At 35.5% G+C, this 12345-nt stretch overlaps 1 non-coding gene across 1 annotated transcript; it reads left to right on the top strand.

Annotated features, from left to right (window-relative positions):
• Window positions 1–367: 367 nt before the first annotated feature.
• Mir9867 (microRNA 9867) lies at window positions 368–442 on the top strand. The gene has a single exon (NR_127348.1). It is a non-coding gene; the product is annotated as a microRNA 9867 (primary transcript).
• The last annotated feature ends 11903 nt before the right edge of the window (window positions 443–12345 follow it).

The following is a 12345-nucleotide window of genomic DNA, read 5'->3' as shown; positions in this document are numbered from 1 at the left end:
AACCATTCGGATGCAGTTGATGTTGCGGCGATGAGGAAGGTTCCCGAGTGGAGGACGCGGTACGCGTTGGCGCCGCCAGAACGAAGGATAGCAGATTTGAAATCACGGTGCTGATTGTACAGACGAGGAAAGCACAGAAGCGGCAGTGACCATGGCGCCCCTGCTCGCATGTAAACAGTGCTTCATGCTCGATGCACGCTTCGAGAGTAACGTAACTAGTGCCAGCATTCTTACGGAGAGTAAACATAGTTACAGTGGTTGTCACCGTCATCGTTATCGTTATTTCTCACGTTCCAGTCGATTTCCCCGAATCCGATGAACAACCATCGAAATCGCAATCGAGAAGTTGCCGAAAATATCGCGGACGTCCTGAGGCAAGACGGTATGGACGGTAGAGACGAGTCATGATCCTCGTCCTGCCGCGTCACCGTTATCCTCATCCTCGTCCTCGCCGTCGTCGTGGTGGTTGTCGTCGCCGCCGCCGCCGCGCGAAACCGTGCTCCGGTCGTTTGTGTTTGTTGATTCGTCGTCGATGCGTCGAACGTGTGTGCGCGTGCAAGACGCTGAACCGAACTTACGAACGACGGTCAAACGTGATTGATGCGTGACGCATTCAACTACGCTACCTAACAAGTGGTAACGAGTCCGAGAAACAAGTACGTTTTTTTGCTCGATACCTTTTTCTTTTCCTTTCTGTGTATCTTTTACGAGATTTTCATTCGTGTTTGCTTATTTTCTTCGCATTCAGTGATAATCGAATAGTGATCGGAGTACAAAAAAGAAGCACATATAACCTAAACGAACGTGTACCGTGAGAATAGCGCGAGAATAGCGGTGTTATAACAAATCTCATCAAATTTTACACGTGTGCAAATTCATCTTCAACCTTGAACCGTTATTCGTGCAAAGAAATTGTCTTAACCTTTTTCTTTTTTGAAAGAATTGGAATTGATCCGACACGCAAGAGCGAACATAGTCTGTTGCATCAATCGTAAGTGATTCTGATATTTTTTATCGACATTTTATATTCTATCGTACTTCTCTCGAATCTGCTAAGAAGAACGTTAATAATCCTGTGACGCATTGATTTTTGAGAGAGATGTTTCTATGGTTAAATTCATTCATGTAAGACATTTTTGTGTCGAGGCAGATAAAACGAAATATCATTGCTAATGCACGTTGAAACATTTTAACGATTTTACCAGTGAATTGAGGTTATTTTGGTCCAAACCGACTAATTTATTTCCTAACGGATAACTTTTAAAATTTAACGATTTTTGCTCTGATTTTTGTAAATATTTTTTGGTATATATTTTTTTTTTGTTTTTTAACAATAATAATTTTTCGACGAATTTCAATCGAAGAGTATAAATGAGTAAAAACATAAGTCTTTTTAATCATTTCATCATTTAAAAGAAACGTAAAACGAATTTTATTCCTTTAACATTTTTTTCTCGTATATCGCAACTTTTTTTTGTGCTTGAGAAGTCTCTCTTGAAATTGCTGATTATTTTCAAATGAGTTCACAGTGTATCGAGAATCACAATTGCGAGGTTCGATACTCGAATCGAATAGACAGGTGGCTCTGTGCAAAGTTCTTGGTAGACTTTTTTCAGTGTGATTTTCGATCTTCTTATTTTATTCGATGTTTTATAAATCTGTGATTAGACGAGGAAATTTGATGTGTCATTTTTTTCGTTAAAATTGATATATGGTATATATGTGTTTTTTTCAAAGTGCATTTATATAAAATTTATTAGTTTGCAAGAAATTGACATTTGTTTATGAATAGTTTGAAAAAAAATTAGGCAGAATATATAAACTTTTTTAAGAATATCGTGACGATATTACATAATTGAACACGAACTTTAGGATCATTGTACTGTAAAATTAAAAAATTAAGATAAATCAATTTTGCCATAGCAATATTTTTTTTACATGATTCTTCTTTTTTTTTATGATTCAAACTGATTCAAATGATTAATTTTCGTCGTTTCTGATTGTCGATTTGATTTTAATTTAAATTTTATAAGTTGCATGATTCGAAACAAATTCGGATATTTTTCATTTTGCGGATAATTTTATATTTTTATATGTATTTCATAATAAATCGTTATTTTTTATTCATTAATAATCGATAAGTTATTCAAGTTACAAGTTATTCGGATTAAAAATTAATTTTTCCTTCGATAAGCAAATTAATTTTTTTATTTTTTTCTTCTCCAATTGAAAATTCACGAGAATTATAAAAGTTGATTATTGTAACGCATAATTCCGTATATTTAATGGTATATTAAATATTCTCTCCTAATCAAGTTAAAATACTTAAATTGATTACGAACGAAAGAAAATGCGAGAGATTTGAAGATGGCGTATTGAAATTTCGTTTACAAAAGAATATGTAGGATCGGAATGGCATATTTACGAAGATTTATTTTCGCTGAATTAGACGGTTAGAGTTCAGATTGGGAGGCATAAATCCTAAAAGCTGACCGATCGATCGCGCCTGATAAAAGTCCCAGTCGCAAGACTTGGCGAGCTTCGGTGGTCCGAGTTGAGAGTTTCAGTTAAAATTATTAGCTTTCGACTTTCTCTACCGTGTCGATCTTCGGAAACTTTCCGGATGCTAGTTGCTTTCGACTCTATCCGTCGACTTCTTTTTCGTTGTTAAAGAGAATCGATACGCTCGACGTCTCGACGCATCTTTCCAACTATTCACCGACTAGAGATATTCCGCGAAACTTGGAGAAAATTGTTGAAACTTTGTAAATAGATGTTTTGTCCTTAGATGAGAGAGAGAGATTAGGACGTGTCTGCCTGAAAAGTTTGATACTTCGGGGTTATAGTTGATAGATATCGAGGATCTCTTTCGAGGAAAATTGTTAAAATTGAGTTAAGAGTTCCGATAAATTGTATCGATACGTATCGGTTTTGTTTACGAGAGAGTTCTTTTTAAATCAATTTTTTCTCAATCGGAACGATAAAATTTTACTTTACCTTTCCCTTCTTTTTATTTTATCGAGAAATATGTCGATTAAATTGTTCAATCTCTGTCAAATATCACTGAACTGTAATCATCGATATAAATCTATAATGTAAAAAAGTTGAGCAAACACGGGCAGATAAAATGTCGATAAAATATATTATTAATATTTACCCATTATAATTAAGATATCGTATCGTATCATTTCAAAGATAAATTGTACGTACAATATCTAAATTTATACGATTAAAATCAAGTACGAAGTATTTGAATTATTTTAATCGAAATAAACGAATCAAGAGAACGCGTAAAATCACGTTTTTCTTTTTTTTCTTTTAAACGAACAATTCAACTCTCTGATCTGATTCTGTGATGTTTCAGACAAATCTGGGGCCCGTTCGTGTCGCGAAACGAGCCGCGAAACTCAGTGAATTCGCACGCTTACGATAGAAAGAACGTGGTTCGTGCGAGTGTTGACACGCGAACGATCGACAACGAGAATCGATCGCGCATCGTGACTCGATCCGATCGTTCGGCAGTGAGGCAAGTCGATTGCAATGGTGTTGCACGAAGTGATGATCTTCTGCGTGATCGAATTCGGAAGAAGCTCAACACCTCTGTGTTGCCCCCTGCTATTCACTCATACGTACAGAAGACTGAGGTGTATTATTCCGCACTCGAAACAACATATCGCTTATCCACCATAAGGTGAGTCATTTGTATTCATATATACACTTATTACATGTATTTTTACGATACAATGAAAATTAATCGATACGCTAATTTTCCTTCTCGATTAAAATCCGTAATTTAATTGTAATAATCGAATTATCGTTATTACGATTAAATTATTACTATTTCGAGATTGTATATGTATCTAATTTTTGTCAATACGAAAAATAGATTTTGATTTCAACAAATCAAAAGCTTCGCCGTCATCGTGATTAAATTTCGATGGGTTATTTCGATTTTCTGAATTATATTATACGTTTTCCATAGCGAAATCTTAGCGAAAGCCACGTTAATCGCATCAGTCGCAATAAAATTTCACGATTTATTCGAGAACACGAGACGCGCAGTCGCGTTATTTTCGACGAATTCCCATTTCCTTTCTCTCCTCGAATTCGTAGCGTTAACTCGCAGAAATGCGCGATTATTTTCATCGATTTTTAAAACAAAGCGTATCTCATGGAGCTCTAGAAAAGTCGAGGTCACGGGTTAGCCATTAAAAAATTAATTGCAGCATGCAATCTTAGCGTATTACCATTTACCTGTTGCGTCGTGTCGACGTGTAAAAAGACGCGATGCGAATTGACTCGCGTTATCAAGCGGGAACGAAATTATACAGCAGAATCGACGGAAGAAAAATTTTTCGGAATAAAATTAAATAGAAAGCGTGCCATGATTCGTTTCTCGATTGAACACTTATTTGAGAAAGAATTGAAATTCGACTCGGCATTATTTTATGGTTTTAATAATAATTCTTTACTTTATGGTAATAGTTTTGGAAAATTGATAAAAAGATGGATTATAATCGACGAGTGATCAAAGTTCGAATTAACGAATCGTTAAATTCTTGGTATAATGGTTCGAGATATAGCTAAGTGTATTTTTGTCAGTGCACGATTTTCTTTTCTGGGAAGAGAAAGGGAGGATTCCCGTGGATCGAATCCCAGTATCGTTGTCCCACGGACGGCCAAGGTGGACGTCTAAAAGAAGTTCCGTGGGTCGACCAATCGAACGATATTTGTTAATCGTTGCAACGCCATTATGGGACAAACAACGCAGTTTACTCGGTTAACATCGTTTGCGCGGAAGTAATGTTTGCTTTCGTCAGCGACCCTTGCTTTAAACGAGATTATAGGCCGCAAAGGCGAGCTTTTATTTTTACCCTTATTCGTTCCGCAGATCGGCTAATAAACGTTTTCCGGATGCTATTCCAACCCTTTCTCGCGTGTACACTAAAAACCCGTGACATTTTTTCCCCCCTAGGCGCGAACCGTCCTATTTGTGTACACACGTGTCCGTGTCATAAGTGTACCTTGTCTTTTCGTTGCATGAATTTTACAATAGTTTCCCCATTTTCTATCTATCCTTCGGAGAGAATTCGAAATGGACATTTCTCGAGGAAACAAACAAACTTTTTTTTACAATAAATATAGAATGTTTCTTATTTATAAGAGGAGTAACAGAAATATCCTTCGACTATTCTTCCCGAAAGATCGCTCATCTTTGCAACTTAGTCCCCAAAGTCATCGTTATCAGTTCTTTCTTCAAAAGTATGAATCTTTGTGGAAATTCTGTTTTGTCCAAACGAGTAGGTAGCTTTCGAAGAAACACGTAACTCACGATCGAGCCTTTATAGAGACAGAGATATGAAATAAAGTCAATTTAGTCTAAAATCGATTTATTCAAAGTCGAATAGGCGAATTCATTTATTCTCGTATACAGATGTAAAAGTTTATACATTTTATTTTATTCGTCGTATCATTTTTCTCCACTAATATTTTTAATTATTAGGAGAGAATTTTAAAAATTATTTAAACGAATGAATCGACTCGAAAAATCGAAGTATAAATATAAATATATTCGAGAGAATTGTAACTTTGAGATGATAGATGTCTTATCACGTATGGATGAAAATTTGAGAAAAAAACTCGAAGCCAAAACTTTTCTCTCCTCTGTTTGATTAAATTTTCAATCCGTTGAAACTTTTTCATACGTCGAAATAATTTATATATTTTACAGTATTTATACATATTTAACTGGTTTGACTCTTTCTTTTTGCGCCATATCTTTTAACTTTTCGTTGGATAAACACGTTGAAATGAAACGAATAACGAACGTAAAACATCGAGTTTGAAATTGGAAACTCAATATTTTTATTAACGGGTTTGTTTCATCGCATATTTGCAAAATTCTGAAATTATGTTGTTTCCTCTTTCTTTTATTTATATCTACACTTCTTTCCATACGTTCTTTTCTAATTCTAGTTGCGTAATATTTCCAGTTACATAATGATATTATTGATGATCTAAGGCCGTTAACGACGTCTCACGCGCGTACAGCCGACACATTGCACAACGGAATTACCACCGAATAATTATCGCACGTGACATTTGCATATACGCGCCACTCGGATCGCAGTTATTTTCGTTATTGTTCGCGGAATGTAATGTTGTTTCTAAACAATTGGTTTCCATTAGAATCGCACGTCTCCACCGGTTTATATATCGCGCTCGACGGAGCACAGCGTGATTAGCAGCTTGCTTTCTATGTTTCAATCCTTCATCGTTGTTGATCGTATTCTATCAACCGTGTGCAAATTATTCTTTTTCTTTAATACGTCATATTTATTCCGTGTTGTATTTCATGTTTTTCGAAAAGAATCGCGCGATTCGAACGAGGATAAGAAGCATCGTTTTAACGAGATGGATGAAAATTGATATCCTTTCGAAACGGAACGAACAACGTTTTATTGGATTTGCCGATTATTTTTCGCGAAATATTTTTTTTTTCCCCCCCACCCCCCGAAAATTGTTACCCTTCTTTCGAATGTAAATATTCGAACAAACAATGTGATTCATTTATTCGTTTCAATTTGTTCGGTTTTAATTGTTACGGATGTGGAGAAAAAGGAGGAAATGAAGTCGCCGAAGGGGAATTGTATTTTTGCACCGAAACACTAGTTTCGTTTAATTACTTTTACTTTTCTCCCTCAAAGAGTTGGCAAAATGTCAAAAATTTTTTTGCCCTTTCAGTCCTCCATGCATCGTTCCACCATTTAGTTATATTTTTTTGTTGCAATTTTTTCTTCTTCCTTATGGGTTAAATATAATATCGTACGCGTGGTTGAAATATTTATCGCGTACTTGAAATTTTTATCCGTATGGAGAAAAGTATAATTTTTTTTTTCTCTCCTTTTTTTCTTTTATTCGAAATTTTTTTTTTAAGACAACAATATAATTTAACGATTACGAAATTTCCTATGTATTAACTCATCTCGACATTGCATGCATATCGTTGAAATATTCATCTACTCCAATGTAAAATGTAAATACGCGATGAAGAGATTAGGTTTTGACATCGGTTTTTGATGAAAATCGAATCGAATGAATTAACGAACAATCGTGTTCGCGACATTGATCGTTCGAGCTTAAATAATTGCGAGACATTAGAGTGAAATTACGTAGAAAATACATCATTATCGAGAACACGCGTCGATGAGATCTAATTAAACGGAACGAAATAGAATGAAACGGAGAAAGGGGATTTCATTTTCCGTGAATCCATTCGAATTTGGCGCGCCAATTTCCAGAAACGCTCTGATATTTTTCTTCCTTTTTTGTAAATCGATACATTTTTTTTTCTCTTATTTATCCGTTCTTTTGAATTAATTAAAAAAAAAATCCTGATATTTCCTTATTCAGTTTCTTTTTTTTTACTTTTCGAGATAAAATAGGTCGAGGTTTTTATTTTGCTTTACCAAACGATACCAACTCATCAATGTTATACCTTGGTCAACTTTGAAGTTTCATCGTCGAATGGAATTTTTTTTCTTCAAAAAAATGGGCAAAGTGGGCAAAGTTTGTCGCGTTAAAGAGGGTGCGTTTGCACGATATTTTCCTTATGTCTTGGAAGATGTTATCACAATGCACGACAGAAGCCTTTGTTTCACTTTTCACCCCTTCCATCTTGGTTGCTACTTGGACGGTTTTGGAATTTTTATAGCTTAAAGGAGAACATTCCGACGATGTGCATGTTCCGCGTCTTATCTTTCAGGATTTTTTTAATGAAATTTGACGTACGATAAATAGAATAAAGTAAATCTATTTCCTTTCTTCGATCTGACAGAAACGTCCAATTAATTATAGTTTACTTTTCACATTCGTTTAAACATTCTTCCCGTATGAAATTCTTTCTATTTGATTTTTGTAACGATCTATGAATGATCTCAACTCAAGTCGGAGAAAATGTTTCGTTATTAAATTATTAAATCGATTCTCATCGTGGTTTGTTGATTCTATATCCTTTGGACCAAAAATATAATAGATATATCGGCATTAACATTCGAATTTATTTGTTTATAAGAAAACAGATGAACAATTTTAATCGTGAGCTAGTTTATTCTTGCATATTTATTTGAGATTGATTCGAGGGGAAAAAACATCGAATAGAATTTTCACTTTCATTTTTCCAGGAAAAATGCTTGCATCCTAGATATTGGAATTGCAATTTTTACGGTTTTTCTTTTTTCGACGCCATTGTTTTACAGGGAATATTCTTTGCTGATTCGATCTTGCCGATTTCGTTTCTGGTTTTTCGTTATGACATAATTTTATACCAGCGTTAATAAATTTAGCGGTATTATTTAAAAGTTTGGATTGCAGAAGATCGATCCACGAGCTGTCAATCTTCAATCATTTTCATACACTTTTAATGCATTGTCACATGCACACGCATAGAATTATAATACGAGTTAACAAAAAATTCCTACGTGTTTAACGATAATTTAATCAACACTTATGCACGTTACAATTGATAATTAGAATAACGTTTGAGCGACGAATCATTCAAGCGTTAAAAAATACTCAATTCATCCGACATTTGTAAAATCGTAGATGGAATATCGTTTTGATGTCCGATTCGCGATATATCAGGGATAGCCAGACTTTATTTTCGTTGTTGGGAGTTTGATAAATCGCTCTGTGCGGGCTCGTTAACATAATAGGGGTTAATTTCGAGACAATGGATGCGTATTTGCGTCGCGTATAAATTTTTGGCATCTGGAAAAATGACAATTAGCCAGATTTAACGAATTAATTTCTACGTTCTCGGATATTTGGAGTATTGGAAGGACGAATCGGAACGTTCAAGGCGTTAAATTATCCGAGAAAGGAGCACGATGATATGCTACTTGTCACTGTAACCTAATTTTAAGATCCCGAAATTTATAATACGCGCTCTGCTACGATTTATCCACGTTTAACGTTCTAAAAACTAACCGTATTTCCATCCTTCCCCCTTTTTATCCTTATTCCTCTCCATAAATTCGTTTTTCTAAAAAAAAAGAAATCCTTTTCGAACGGGGCGCTTCGTCGTATCGATCAATTTCAAAAAAGCGTGGAGAAGGAAGGAAGTCGTAGAAACTTTTTCAAATTTCCCAATTTTTTAGCGTAAAAAAAATATTATCGTTTAAACGTGTTTACGAATGTGTTTGTACATCCGATAATAAGATAAAAATTATACGATTTATGTTGGTTTTTTAATTAGAAAGATGTTAGTTGATAGTTTGTTGGTAGTCGACGTCATCGATGCTCTTTCTCTCGATCAATTGTTACGCTTCCTACAACTTTTAATTAGATGTCACTGTTGCTTACCAACTTTGCCAACTAGCCACTATACTTATGCCCAGTGGAGTTATTTTCTTTGTCGCGATACTTTCGAATTGCCAATAATATCACGAATATCAGAAACAATATCAGAAACAAATAATCTTTTATAAACGTTTTCATTGCAAAGATATTCGACGAAATGATACTCTCGAATAGCACTATTAATGATCTATCGTGATAATTTTATTATCTTTCGTTTGAAAGGGATAAATAATAATTGCACATTCATTCGACTTGTTTTAATCCTCTCCAATCTCGAATACGACGCCGTGCACGAGTCGAGCTATTTCGAAGACCGAATTTAAGTCTCTTGGTTCATCTACTCGTTAAAAGATAATTAGTGTTTAAAAGTTAGAGCTCGAATTAATCTCGAGAGGGTTTGATCACCGGTTCATTAAGGGAAGGAAGGAGGAAATCACGATTGCCTAACAAGTTTTTAGAAATTAGGAATTTTTTCTTTCGAATACGATAACTACGGGGGATTTTGTATCGTTCAAATAATTACAACGGTTCACGCGATCAATGTTGAATCCACAAGTGGGTAACGAGCGTAAATATTTGTATATCACATGCGATATCGCAGTGACGGGAACAACTTTCCCGTCTTTCCGTTTCTTCCTCGTATCGAAGTTTGCCGCCACGATTTGTAATTGGATCCAGAAATCCTATTTCCATCATTTTTCTTTTGCATTGTACAACGGCGGGTGTTGCGTTTTTAATAAAAAGTAAAATTCGAAGCCGATTGAATTTTCCACTTCGTTTGCAACGAGCGTGTGAATTATCCTTCCAATTTTATTTCATTTGTATTATCTTCTTTCTAGCTAATAGGTTGGATTACTCTTGAAAAAAGTATTCGACGTGGCAAATAATTTTCGTTTTATACGTTGAAATTTAATATTTTATTCCGATACAAAAGTAAATAGTTATTTTTCATTCGTCGTACGATTGAAATGTAATTTTTGATATAAATGGGATATTTAGATCAGGTTAAGTGTTATACATTTTAAAGCGGAATACGTTCTGAGATAGCAACGTTGAAAATTTTTAAGAAATAGTAGGATGCAAAGTGATACTGAACTATTAGGAATAGCGTACGAAATAACTCAATAAAGTTCTTTTACGAATTTATGCGTAAGGTACATATGAACACATTTCGATTGTCGCTGATCTCAAATTTCAACGGCAATGCGTTATTAGCATTATTTTCTCCTATCTTTCTACGTATATCTATCTTTTTTCCTTCCTTTCCTCTCTTAATCCCTTCTTACACAATCTTTCAATTTAAAAAGAAGAAAATTGAAAAAAAGGTTGAAGAATCGTTATAAAAAACTCACATTTTCATGTAACTAACATCACGTGCAATTCTTATCCATAATAAGTTAAATTTTTCACGTCGAAGCAACTACGATAAAATGATTGATCGCGAATCTGAACGAAACAAGGAGCGGAAACGAACTCTCTAGATCAGACATCCCCCTTTAGGGCAGCAAAGTTAACGGCAAACGGCATTGTACCATTCGAGATTCGTCGAGATCACGAAACGATCGCAGAGCAGCCGATCTTCGATAGAAAGGCTGGCTTGGTTTTGTTAGAAAAACGATCCTAAAAACGATCATATACTTTTATTTATTTCGACGCGATTTCGGGGAAATAAATGGAGATTTCGGGAAACGGGTTACGCAATAGCGGCGGAGCATCTGGTGCGTACTCGTGGATAGCGAAGTAGACCGCGTGGCTTCTGGCTGGAAGTAGAAAGGGTCGATAGCCCTGTTCGTACGGCGCTCGCGCCATCCGCATACCGTGCACAGTCTACGAGAGACGTAGACGCGCGAGCGCACGGCTCATCATACACAGTAGCCATAGATTTGGAATCGGTCATCCTCGTGGCCGTGTCTACCACTCTTCGTTCGCATTGTTATTATAGGTATCTCGAAATCCGTGTACCGATTTCATTGCTTCGAGCAGCTGTATTTTACGCCGACTATCTCGACTATCGCTCGTAGCGAAGTTTAGAAATTTTGTGAAAGAAAGGAAGGAAGGAAGAGTATTCGATGGGAAAATAAAAAGTTCGATCGCAGATTGGTTTACTTTCGGAAGACGTGTTTCGCCAACTAGTAAATTTGCACGAGCGATTTATTGGCAATTTTTCAAATCAAATTGAATCGAAAGTTAGCGATACCGACTGATGATATACGGATGAGAAATCGGGAAAATTGAGACAAAATAGCGTTATTACGTTTTTCAATTGGTTCGAATCGAATATATCGCGGATAAAAAGTGAAAAATCAAAAATGATTCGCAAATCGAACGAAGCATAAACTCCATTCTCTATAATCGTATTAAAATAGAGCGAGGAAAGTTGAGTACATATATATATATATGTACACGTTTTATCATCATTACCAGTGTCTGGATTTATCGGTAATGTGGTTTCGGGATATTGCGTAGAGCTAGGAGAAATTCCCCTAGAGGGAAACGTGACGAGACTAGACGAGGTTAAGGGACTTACGATAAGGAAAACTGGTTGCTCCGACTTGATCCTTCCAACGAAATACGATTGAAGGTGGAAAGTGACGTTTTTGAATAGGTCAATATTGGTCGAAAGCTGTAAATAACGCGTAAATAACGAAACTATAAACGTTAGTTAATGTTACGATATCGATCGAGGTTAAAGATAACTTGCATGGATTCTTCTCTTTTCACTTTGCCAATAAATTGCTCGTAAGTTTTCGCGCAATTATAACAAATCGAGCACGACGAATGTTCTTTTTTTACTCGAGAAAAAGCTCAAGCTTTTCCCACCTTTTTATCTGTCCCTATCGGCTTTTTCTCGCGTGTTCATTAAGCCACTTCTTTTTTTTCTCGTATCACGTAGAAAAGATAAAGTCGATAAATCGACGAATTATCTTTACCAATTAATTTTACTTGAAAAATTCTAATAAAAACGTAGAATGTACGTATAAAATA

The sequence above is a fragment of the Apis mellifera genome, linkage group LG12 (assembly GCF_003254395.2).
Source record: "Apis mellifera strain DH4 linkage group LG12, Amel_HAv3.1, whole genome shotgun sequence".
In the NCBI taxonomy this organism is placed as follows: domain Eukaryota; kingdom Metazoa; phylum Arthropoda; class Insecta; order Hymenoptera; family Apidae; genus Apis; species Apis mellifera.
This window is presented reverse-complemented; position numbering and strand designations above follow the sequence as displayed.